This window comes from Rattus norvegicus, chromosome 10 (genome assembly GCF_036323735.1).
Source record: "Rattus norvegicus strain BN/NHsdMcwi chromosome 10, GRCr8, whole genome shotgun sequence".
NCBI classification, from domain to species: Eukaryota; Metazoa; Chordata; class Mammalia; order Rodentia; family Muridae; genus Rattus; species Rattus norvegicus.
Genome location: NC_086028.1, coordinates 65,188,403 through 65,200,318, shown reverse-complemented (window position 1 = coordinate 65,200,318; position 11,916 = coordinate 65,188,403). Strand labels below are relative to the sequence as shown.

At 50.0% G+C, this 11,916-nt stretch overlaps 1 protein-coding gene across 1 annotated transcript in view; it reads right to left on the bottom strand.

Annotated features, from left to right (window-relative positions):
- Positions 1-11,916, bottom strand: part of Faul2 (FAU ubiquitin like and ribosomal protein S30 fusion like 2) — a 733,200-nt gene that overhangs the window by 155,614 nt on the left and 565,670 nt on the right. The window lies entirely within an intron of this gene.

Here is an 11,916-nt window from a genome sequence, read left to right as displayed (position 1 = left end):
GGGTTGGGGCGTATGCATACCCGGAGGCTGCCACAGTAGTCTGCTCTTTATGGCGCTGTTCTCTGCTTCCAGGTGGAAAGCAAACAGTGGGGGCCCACCTGGTGAGAATTGATTTTGCTCTGTGCCTTTGACCTTCGATAGAACCTAATGTGTTTGCTTAGGTGACGAGAAAAAAAGAAAAATGGCTGGACTATTACGATTATTTTGTTCTGATCCTTTATGTGGGTGAACATACAAACCACGGCAAGAATGTGGGGGTGTGCGGGCAGCGGACAAGTAGCAGGAGAGTTCTCCTCTTTTACTACATGGGTCTCAGGGATTGAACTTCAGCTTGGCAGCAAGCTCCTTTACCTGCTAAGCCATCTTGCTAGCCCTCGAGTCTTGTTTTCACAGCATATGTTCATTATACAAAATGGTTGGTTTCGTTATGGGATTCTCATGTGTGTAGACGCATGTACTTTTCCTCACATTTACCCTCTTGTCTATTAGTTATTCTCTTTTGTTCTCTATCCCCTCATCCCCTTTCCGTTTCCCCATATCTATATCTATATTCATTCTAGACTCAGCATTTGAGAGGAAACATTTGATGTTTGTCTTTCTGTGTCTGACCTACTTCATTCCTGTTCTTGAGCGCTCTGGGTTCTCAATACACTCCTCAGAGGGTCTTGGTGTATCTCTCAGAACATGTCGCTGACACTGGACACCTGTGTCCATACGGCTCTAGCTTCTCCCCCCAGTTGACTCTAGATAAGTAAGTCATTTGATTTTCCTGGGCCTTGATTCTGCACAAGTAAGGATCACACTGAACCGGTGTGCCAGGTGCCAGGTGCCTCATGGGATTCCAGGATTTACTTCACACGTGTTTAAATACATAAGTATGTTAACCTCCCAGAAGTCTCGACTACCTGGTCATTGGCGTCAAAACCCCTGTCTACACTCGCTCTGGCTCTTTGCCAGGCACTCTCCGTAGCCAGGCATCTGGCCCTCAGCTGACCAAGCTCTGTGAACCCCTAAGGGTTGATTAGAGCCTCCGACAAGCCTGCAGCCAGGGACCAGGGACTTGCTCTGCACGGGTGGGGAAGCTTTCGACTCATTTTACTCCCGGAAAGCAGAATCCCAAGAAATGGGCTGTTAACCAGCCAGCAGCCTAGTGAGGGGACAGTGGTTTGTGTTGCTCTGTCCTGTTTACCTTGTGTTGCGTACACGAAAATGATGTCACTGGACACCTTTCCAGCTGGTACAGACACAAGGTCTCTGGGCCTGGACTCTGGCCCCACCTCAAAGGTTTTCCCTCTCCTTGCTCTGGTCAGCCTCTCCAGTGTGGGAGGGCCATGGCGAGAGTAGGAAGGCTAGTCACTGTCCCACCATAACTCTCTCCACCAGTTCTCCAAGCTCAGCTCTCAAGTTCGCCACAACAGCTCTCACAGGGAAGACTACACCGTCTGCCTCTGGTTTGCCCTCAGCCCCCCTTCGTACCCCATGCTTCCTCAGACAGCTTTCAAAACAGTCTCCTGCCTAGAACCCTTGGCGCCAGCTTTGAGTTCAGTATTGCACATTTGCCTGCAGACAAGTCCACATGACTTTAGTGCTGACTGCACCCCACTGCACCCTGGGGGTGCCACCTGCCAGAGCAGCTCCAAGGTCAGCTTCACCTCTGAGGACCCCTCTTCTCTGTGTATTGTCTCCTTCTCAGCCTCCTTTCCTTGAGAAGCTTTTCAGCCCCAGCCCCAGCCCCAGCCCCAGCCCCAGCCCCAGCCCCAGCCCCAGCCCCATGACATCTCCTTTGTGTTCTCAACAAATCTGTGTAGAAGAGAATGCGTTTAATGCTGGAATTGTCAAGTGTGCAAGCTTTTCGAGACTCAAAGGGCCCTCGAGGCTGACAGCTCCGCCAGGAAGAGATGTGCTTGGAGTTGAGAGGGAGGGGGAGATGGTGGCTGGGGAGGTAAGAGAGCGCCTGGAAGAGCGATTAATACAGGTAAAAGGCAGGAACCACTCGGAGTGCTGGGAGAGGATCTTCTCAGGGGGGTACAGCAACAGTAGGACTACTTTGTGCTGACCCTAATTCTCTCTGCCACTGCTCCCTCTCTTCTCTTCTCCCTGGCTTGGGAACAAGTACCTGAGTTCTTCAGCAGTCTTCGAAGTTGGCATGATAGAGCAGGGAGGGGTTCCCTGACCCTTGGTCAGCAAACAGGAATAGGGGACCAGTGGGTGGTACTATACCCCCCATTAGTCACTTCCGGAAGTCAGACAGGAAATTGGGACTGAGCCTACCCACAAAAGACAAAGGAGGACAGGCACCTCCTCCCACATTTTCCTGCTGAAGAGGTCAGATTTTCAGTTTTCCCAGTGGCTCTTGGATGATTTCAACTGGACTAGCCCCAGTAGGCCTGTTGGAAGTGTCCGCCACTTAGTTAGTTGTGTCTCACCAGAAGGGCATGAGGACAAAGGTCAAGAGCTCCCAGCCTGGCTCCCTGCCTAGCAGTCCCACTACAGGCAGAAGACTCATTTCAGAGACTGGAGGAGCCTCTGAGGCTACCTGGGCAGGGGGTGGGCGGGGGTGGGGAGGGTTGGAGTGGGGTGAGGACTCTGCCGAGCTTCCACTACATGCCAGGCTCTAAGTGGGGACTTGAGTCACAGAGGGATGAGACACATTTGATGCCGCAGGCTCAGATAAGGGCCGAGGCCAGCTGTGTAGACAGTGTACTAACAGGCCACGGCATCAAATGAACGACAGCCAAGGTCGTGACAGTTGGTGCCTCACAACACCCCTCATACAAGCAGCTCATGTCTGACACACTTATCCTCAGGATGTATGTGTACGTGTGCCCAAAGTCAGGCAAGACCTCGAGCAAGCTGAACTTCAGTTCTAAGGCAGTTGTGAGGGGCCATTGGTACAGTTCTGTCCGTAAAGCATCTGCCACATGATTCCCTGCACCCAGTAAAATACTAGGAAGGACGGCACACTTGTTATCCCAGCCCTGGAGAGGCAAAGAGACAAACACCCGAGACTCAGAGCCAGCCAGCCAGCCAGCCAGCCTACCTGGTGAGCCTCTGTAGAGCCTGGTCTACAGAGTGAGTTTTGGGCTAGCCAGGGCTGTGCGGTGAAATCCTGTCTTAAAACACGTGAATGGCTCCTGAGAAATGGCAATGTCAGGCTTCCGTTTGCACGTGTACAGCTGAACCCCCACATTACAGAAGCCTGTACAAGCATACACACACAGACTTGAGATTTCATGTGACAGTTCTCAAGCCATTAGGGAGTTTCCTATGAACAATTAGTTTGCCTGGATAGAGGAAAGATGTTTGGAAAGAGCAGGGTCTGTGACGAGTGAAGCAACTTAGGACCCAATACACAAATAGAGTGAATTCTTTAGGTTATCAGGCACTGGGTGCTAGCTTCACATAACCTCCCTCAGGATCTAGAACAACAATTCTCAACCTGTGGGCTGGACTCCTTTGGGGTCAAATATCCTGCATATCAGATATTACATTATGATTTTTTAAAAAAAAGATTTATTATATATAAGCACACTGTAGCTGTCTTCAGACACACCAGAAGGGGGTATCGGATCCCATTACAGATGGTTGTGAGCCACCATGTGGTTGCTGGGATTTGAACTCAGGACCTCTGGAAGAGCTGTCGGTGCTCTTAACCACTGAGCCATCTCTCCAGCCCTACATTGTGATTCTTAACAGTAGTAAAATTATAGTTATGAAATAGCAATGAAGTCATTTTATGGTTGGGAACTGTAGTTAAAGGGTCATAGCATCAGGAAGGTTGATAACCACTGGTCTAGAAGGTCCTCGTCCTGCTCATGAACAAGCCACTTCGTGTTATTCAACCGATGACTTGTGTGGCCATATAGGCTCGTTGGGCTGGCCTGACCTAACCCTGGCCTTTCTGGCATGGAGGAGCTAATCCTAGTCTGGAAGTCCCCCTCCTCCCACAGAGGCCGACTAGGCTGGTGTGTAGCCTCTCTGTCTTGGTTCCTATTCCCCTCATGTGCTGGCACTGTTGGGCTATTTCCTCCGGTCAGGCTGGGCCAGCATTACACTGCCTATAAATAGAAGAGTGAGATTCCTTGTAGCCTAGTGAATAGTGCTGACATCCTGCCTCAGTCTGACTAGCCCTGAGTCACAGGCCCTGCCCGAGGCCCACCCTGGCCGGCCAGGCCCACACCACTGACACGCCTCAGAGGAAACATTAGGGCTGCCTGAGGGTCCCTGGGGAGGCTGAGCCAGGCTTACAGAAATTCGACTGGCATTTCCTCCCTGTGAGGCCTGCCAGGGCTGCACTCCAGCTTGCTTGAAAGGAAATGAACGTGCTGAAGACCCTGCATGTGAGAACCACAGAGGCAGCTGGCCTGAAGAATGGCCATGCCTGAAATGGAGGGTGGGCTCTCAGGAGACTCTCTTCCATGACCCTTGTTAGAGCTTTGCCTATGAAAAGCCCAAACTTACCCTTCCCAGTCATGAGTGGGAACCAAGACCGCTCCAGCTGGCCATATGTTGGAAAGGGCAGGCAGGAAGCTGGACGGCACTGTGGAGCAGAGAGCAGCTGGGGGATTCCAATTCACATGGCTATTCTCTTCAAGAGTGAGAAATCTGGACATGCTCGATGGCTGGCTGGACCACTGTCCATCTGCTAGCAAGACATGGCAGAGGGTGCCTGGTAGACTCTGGTAGACCAAAAGTCTCCTGAAGGACAGAGGTTGTTGACAGGACAATTGTGTGGATAGCTTAGGTCCCGTGGGAAACTCAACCCTAAGTCCTCTAAGATACCCACCCAATAGGCTCTCTGCTCTGGGGGGTTGGGGGGTCAGTATTTGCTCATTCTTAAACACGTGGCATAGATTGTCTTGTTGAATCGATGGCAGAAGAAAGAGGGGAAAGAATAAAGGAAGGGAGGGAGGAAGGGAGGGGCCTGTGCTTACATGGCCATGAGGTGTCCTTATATAGCTTAAGAACTCTGAGCAGCTCACTCCCTTGCAGTCACCAGCCAAATCCCGCTCCCGCTGGGTACCACCAGGGCAAGAAGCCCCAGCTGTTCACTTGCATTCCTTGCATTTGACCCAGAAGGAGTGAGACAGTTTCTGACTCACGCACAGGCATCTGTGATTTCTCAGTCCACAGGGACTAAGATAGAAAACCTGCTCCTTCCCTGAAGGGAGACACATTTCTACCCTATTTGCAAAGCTTTGCTAACTCCCTGCCGTCCACAGAGGATGCCCTGCCTCTGCTGAACAGGTTTCATGTCCACACCAAACCCTGGGGCCCCAGGGTATGTTTGCACTTCTCTAAATACTCTCTCTCTCTCTCTCTCTCTCTCTCTCTCTCTCTCTCTCTCACACACACACACACACACACACACTCTCACTCTCTCTCTCTCTCTCCCTCTCTCCCTCCCTCCCTCCCTCCCTCCCTCCCTCTTCTTTTTTGTCTTTGGGTCCAGAGCCAAGGGATCCTCCCACTGAAGGGTTTGGTTCCTCTCAGTCCCCTGCACTTGGACATCTTGCAAAGTCCTAGGAACAGTTCGAGAATCATTGTGATGCCATAGCTTTGCGGGACTGAGTTCAAGACATCACTCACAGCTTCCAGCCCATCTTCCAACTTGACTTAGCAAGCAACCAAGGGGTTAGGAGTGCGGCAAAACCCTTAAAGACCCATAGTGGTCTGCAAGTCAGGGATGGTTGGAAGCAAATAACAGCCTTGTGGTTGCCAGGGTGACAGAGGCTGCTAATAGGCAGGGGTCTGAGAATATTATTCAGGAAGCATCGCTCCTCCCCAAAGATAAACAGTGCTCCCACATAGAGACACACTGAGCTGCCTCCTGTTGGAGAACCCAAGCCAACATCATGCAGCAAGTTGGGCTCCAGCCTCTTCAGTGTTCCCTCCCTGCAGAAGCGCTGCTGGGAGCTGGGACTGAAAGTAGCCTGCTGACCCTCCAGGTTCCTGGATCCCGGCCTGGCCCTGGCCTATCAGCACCAGAGAGGCTTTAAGAAGTGTGTCTATGAATGACTATGGTTCTCACCAGCTGTTGCACCTTCTCCAGCCCATGCTGGTGGCCAGATGTCCTGACATGGCCCAGGATGTGCTTAAAGGGTGGGAGGAAAGAGCCCGAACTGTGTGCTGGGGCCAGAGTTATTCTACAATTATAGTGTCCAGAGCCATGAGCTCATCCAGACACGGAGAAAACTCTCTTTTGATGTGAGCCTGGGCGCCAGTGACTATAACCTCCGGGGCCCAGGGAGGACGGAGTACGTGATAATCCAAAATCTGCTGCTGCACTCTCCTAGAGGCGTTCCTTCGTCAAAAGTCCCTCCCCCAGATACCTGCCACAGGCCACAGAGTTTTATTTCTATTTCTTTATTTTGAGACAGAGTCTAGCTGCGTAGCCCAAGCTGGCCTCAAACTCTTTATTCTCCTATATGATCTCCCAGTGCTAGACTACAGGCAGATGAGAAAGGTCCTTTTGAAAAACAGAAATGGACATCCTAGTATGCGAAAGGTCCTGGGTTCGATTCCCGCGGCACTGTAAGCCCGGCTGTCCTCAATGCTCAATGTGACAATCACCTTCTGTACTTAGCCCATGCTGCCTCCTGCAGTCCCTCCTCCCTCCACATCTGTCCTCCGTGCTGCTCTGAAACACATCCCAGGCAGGCATGACATCATCTCATCCATAAATATTCTGGTGCGTGTGTCCACAAGGTCTATTCCGGACAAAAACCTATCAGGAACCCTTGTGACATCACCACTACACATTAAAACAATCAATCGCCCCCAGTGTTAGCAAAGAGCTGGTTGACGCTCAATCCGTGTTTATCACCTAATTGCTTTTCGTCGGTGTAGGTTTAGAACCAAATGAAGCCCGCACGGTGCCACTGCTCGGTACGTCTCCCAAGCCTCTTCTGGCCTCAAGGTTTTGTGTTTTATCTTTATTTACTGTGAGAAGGTAGTCTGTCTTGTGGCGTCTGGCTGTGTCTGGACTCTGCTGATTGCTGCTCTGTGGTGTGGTTCAGCAGGTCCCTTTCCTCGGCTGCTCCTGTGAATGGGCAGTTAGGCATAGAGGCTGGGTCAGGGTCAAGTGTATGCTTTAGTGTTTGTCTTGGCAAGACTATATCATTAGATGGTATTGAGTTCTGTCAGGAGAAAACACACAGTGAGCACTTCTCGTGTGTGTGTGTGTGTGTGTGTGTGTGTGTGTGTGTGTGTGACAGCAACCATTGTTGTGAGTGTATGTATTTGATATCTGTTTTGAGTCAGGGTCTTGTAATGCAAATCAATCCATTAAAACCTGAAACTGATGTCTGGGTCCACACATGTGACAGATATAGCATGTATATATGTATACATACATGTGTAAATGTTTGTATTTCTTGTTTGGAGTCAAGATCTCGCCTTGTAACCCAGGCTAGCCCCACCACCCTTCTGCTATAGCGGATTTCAGGTGTGGGCCACCACATCCATTTGGTATTAGAATTCACTCATTTAGCATTGATTGGTTGGAATCCATCTATAAAGGACTGCCCTCCCTCTTCCTGGTTACAAAGAGATTTTGGCTAATAGACCCTTACAAAAGTTTCTCACCTTCCTCACTGGACCTCTAGGGTAGGTAGCTTAAAGAAGGCAGATTTCTCACCAACGAACACAGCAAACTGGCTTTGCACGCATTCCGAGCTAGACTGTATGTTTGCCATGGAGCAAAAGGCTCCAAAGACTGGGAATTAGGAACTCAGACTTGAGTGCAAGACCTGCCTGTCATAAGACCTAGGACACAGACAGATCCTGGGGACCTGAGCTTCCTTGTGATGTGGGGATCCCTCCTCACCAGAACCAACACAGGTCCATGCATTCCCACCATTACCACTTGGGCCCAGCGCCCCTCGCTTGGATTTTTCCTGGGTTCCCGAGCACCTCCCTGGGAACCCTGTCTTTTTCCTGGCTGATTCTGGAAGGGGCAGCATGCCTCAGAAGGTTTAGGCTTCTCCTAGCAAGAAGTGAGCACAGGATGGCTACAGAAGTTTTGAGGCTCTGGTTAGATATCATCATGAATTTTAGGCAGTGGCAGCAAAGGATTCAGCCAGGCACAGGTCTGTTCAGAGCACAGGGCTTTAATTGACACTTCCTTTTGGCCCCAGAAAGCTGGTCCTGGGCATGTGTTTGAAAGTATGTGACATACTAAATGTAAGTCAATGTCTTAGTTACTATTCTATTGCTGTGAAGAGACCAAGGCAGATTATGGAAGGAAGCATTTAATTGGAGGCTTGATTACAGTATCAGTGTCCATGATCATCATGGCAGAAAGCCAGTAGGCATGGCATGGAGTAGTAGCTTCGAGCTTACATTCCTGATCCAAAGGCAGCAGGCAGAGAAAGAGACTAGGCCTGGCATGGGCTTTTGAAACTTCAAAGCCGACCCCCAGTGACAGGCCTTCTCCAACAAGGCCACGCCTAATCCTTCCTAAATAGTCTACCAGCTGGGAACTAGACATTCGAATACTATGAGCGTGTGGGGGCCATTTTCATTCAAAGTCAATAAAACTTGAATGTGAAAGTTATATCAGCCATATCCAACAAATGGAGATCAAAGCAGCTTCATCTAAAGGGGGGCGGGTCGTTTAGGGACACAGTTGGAGCTCAATGGCAGAGTATTTGCCCAGCAAGGATAGGACCCTGGCTTATCCATCCCCAGTACACACCCCCACACCCACGCATGCACACATGCATGCACTAAGAGCAGCAAAATAAAACGGGTGTTTGCAGTGAATACCACCTGGCCATCATAGTTGGGTAAAGTTGCTATAGATGGAACCCGGGGCCTCTGGCATGCAAGGTGAGTGTTCTAGCCCTGAACCATACCCCAGCTTGCTTTCTCATGAGTTAACTTATGACCAGAACTGTAAAGACTTTGGTTGAGCAGTGGAAGAGGCAATAACATGGAGAGGTTAAAAAGTGACAGGGGACAACTGGCTGGGGGAGGGGATGACTAAGCAGAGGATTGGCAGGGGCGCCCATAGTTCTTATCTTAAAAGGGCAGGACAGATAACAAAACAGGTCTAAGGATGAATCAGAAGACCTGCAAACAGAGGAAAGCAGGAAGGATATAGATTCCCGGAGCATGGTAGACTCGGGAGATGAAAGGAACAAGACGGAGCTGGTGAAGCAGCATACAGCTGTGACATACAGCTGTGACCCTAGGACTCAGGAGGCAGAGCAAGAGGAACTGGAGTTCAGAGTCATCTGCAGCTGGATATCAAGTTCAAGGCCCACCTGGGCTGAATGGGATCTGTCTCAAAAAACAAAGGGGGAATAGCAGAGGGTTATAAATGAGCTAGATTCTCTTGGTTCTTAACCATGGATGCTGGTCTAAAGGTAACGTCAAGAAGGTGGGCAAGTGCATTAACTTGAGTCATGGAGCACACAGGAAGTAGGTGAAATAGTTTATTCTCAGTGAAGCTGGGGTGAAAGGGGAATAGAGCAGGAGTCTGGTCTCCTATCTGATTTCTCAGCACCTTCCTGTGTTATCTTGATAATCATTCAAAGGTTAAGTGGGGGTGGTACTCGATTGCCCCATATAAGCCGGTCACAGGGTGTCTTAGGATTCTATTGCTGTGATGAAATGCCATGACCAAAATCAAGCTGGTGAGGAAAGGGTTCATTTTGCTTATGATTCCACAGCACCATTCATCACTGAAGGAAGTCAGGACAGGAACTCAAACAGGGAGGAGCCTGGAGGCAGGAGCTGATGCAGAGACCATGGAGGGGCGCTGCTGACTGGCTTGGTCTCCACAGTTGCTCAGTCGGCTTTCTTAACCTCAGGATTAGCAGCCCAGGAGTGGCCCCTCCCACATTAATCACTAACTAGGTAAATGCTCTACAGGCTTGGCTACTAATTAGGAAAATGCTCTATAACTTCATGCTATGGAGACATTTTCTCAATTGAGGGAGGTTCCTCTCTCAAATAACTGTAGCCTATGTCAAGTTGACATAGAGCCAGCCAGCACAGAGGGGAAGGGGCTGATCTCAGTTGGTAGCCACAGGGCCTCGTGTTCTTATATGGCACCTGGTAGCTGGGATCTGATACTTACAGCTCAGTGATCCACAGGGATGATTTGGAAGATTGTGATTGGATCGTGTCCAGTCCTGAACCAATCGGGGTAGCCCAGATCTGGCTTCGGGAAGACCATGTAACCACTTGGCTTTCAGGACAGTTAAAATATTCGAGGACTAGAGTACAATAAAACATCTGTGGTCCTACGAGATGGTTCAGCAGACAAGGGAGCTTGTTTTGAAAGCCTAGAGATCTGAGTTCAATCCCCAGAATGCATGGCAAAGGTAGAAGGAGAAAACTGGCTTCATAAAGGTGCTCTCTGACTTCCACATGTTTCTGTAGCAAGTCTCTCCTGGACAATAGCAAAAAATAAATTGCTGGTGGTACAGGGCAGTAATCTTAGCTATTCAGATGGCTGAGGCAGGAGGATCACAAGTCCAAAGCCTGCCTGGGTTTTGGAGTAAAGTCAAGGTGGGCTTGGGAAACTGAGAGTCCTAGTCTGAAAACAAAACAAATTTAAGGGGTAAGGGGTAGTAAGGCCCTGGGTGGTTCGATCCCAAGCACAGGTATACATGAGCGCGATCGCGAGCGCGAACACACACACACACACACACACACACACACACACACACACACACACACACAGAGAGAGAGAGAGAGAGAGAGAGAGAGAGAGAGAGAGAGAGAGAGAGAGCACGCATGAATGTTGTAGGGATGGAAGGGAGATGTTCCTGGTACTCATCCTTGGTGCCAAGGGCAAGTGTGTTAGATGTAGGGGTGTAGATGAAGGCAGCATGGAGCTGTGACTGGGAGGAAGATGCCACCTGAGAGAGCTCAACAGTTTCAAGGGCCCCTTCCTACTTCAGGCTCCCGAGTATTTGTAGAACAATAGAGTCCCATCCCTTTTCTGTGTAGGAGCGACCTCACTCCTAGGCCTATTTCTCCATCAGACATTCCAAGACAGAAATTCCAGGCTGGCTTGCTCAGACATCCGTAAGCTAAGTAGGGAGCTTGGCAGGCAGTTGGTATTTCCCTCAGTCCCAGGGCCTAGCAGGGCCCACCCACCGACACTCTGCCTTCCTTTTGGCCACAGATAAGCCAGATTCATTCCAGCTTGCTTAGGACCAAGCTACCTCCCTTAGAAGTGCTTCATTGTCTGACCTGTAGAAGGATGCCAGATTTACCCAAACACCTAAAATCACCTGAGCTAAAATTGTCAATTACCTCACGGATAGATCATAAGCTCCTTGAAAGCAGAAAAGAGCCCAGTGCCTCAGACACTGGGCACGTTAATGGGGAATTGTACAATTGAATATATGAATGGGTAGAGTAGCATAGCATGCCCTAGATTGAGAACATTTTTAAATTTATATCAGTACACTGCAGCTGTCTTCACACACTAGACCAGTGGACCAGATTCTATTACAGATGGTCGTGAGCCGCCATGTGGTTGCTGAGACTTGAACTCAGGACCTCTGGAAGTGGTGGAGCTAAAAGGATTATGAGTTCAAGGCCAGGCTGGGCTATATAATAAGACTCTGTCTCAAATTTAAAAGGGCTGTAAATATATCTCAGTGGTAGAGTACTTGTCTAGTATGTCTAACGTCCTGAATTCAAACTCCAGTACCAAAAAAGTATGGGGGTGGGGATGGGGAGGTGGGGACACGAACAGAGGGCATACTGTTTCTTTGCAGTCCTGGAAAGCCACTGGATGCCTGGCCCCAGCTGTGCAGGGGCTCCAGGTCCAAGCCAGAGCCCACAGCTGTCGGCATCTGAACTTTAAACTCACCCGAGGATGGACACACCTCCTTCTACCCTAGGCTTCAGTGACCCAAACCTCAGGGTATCCAGGACAGAGGCAAGGCC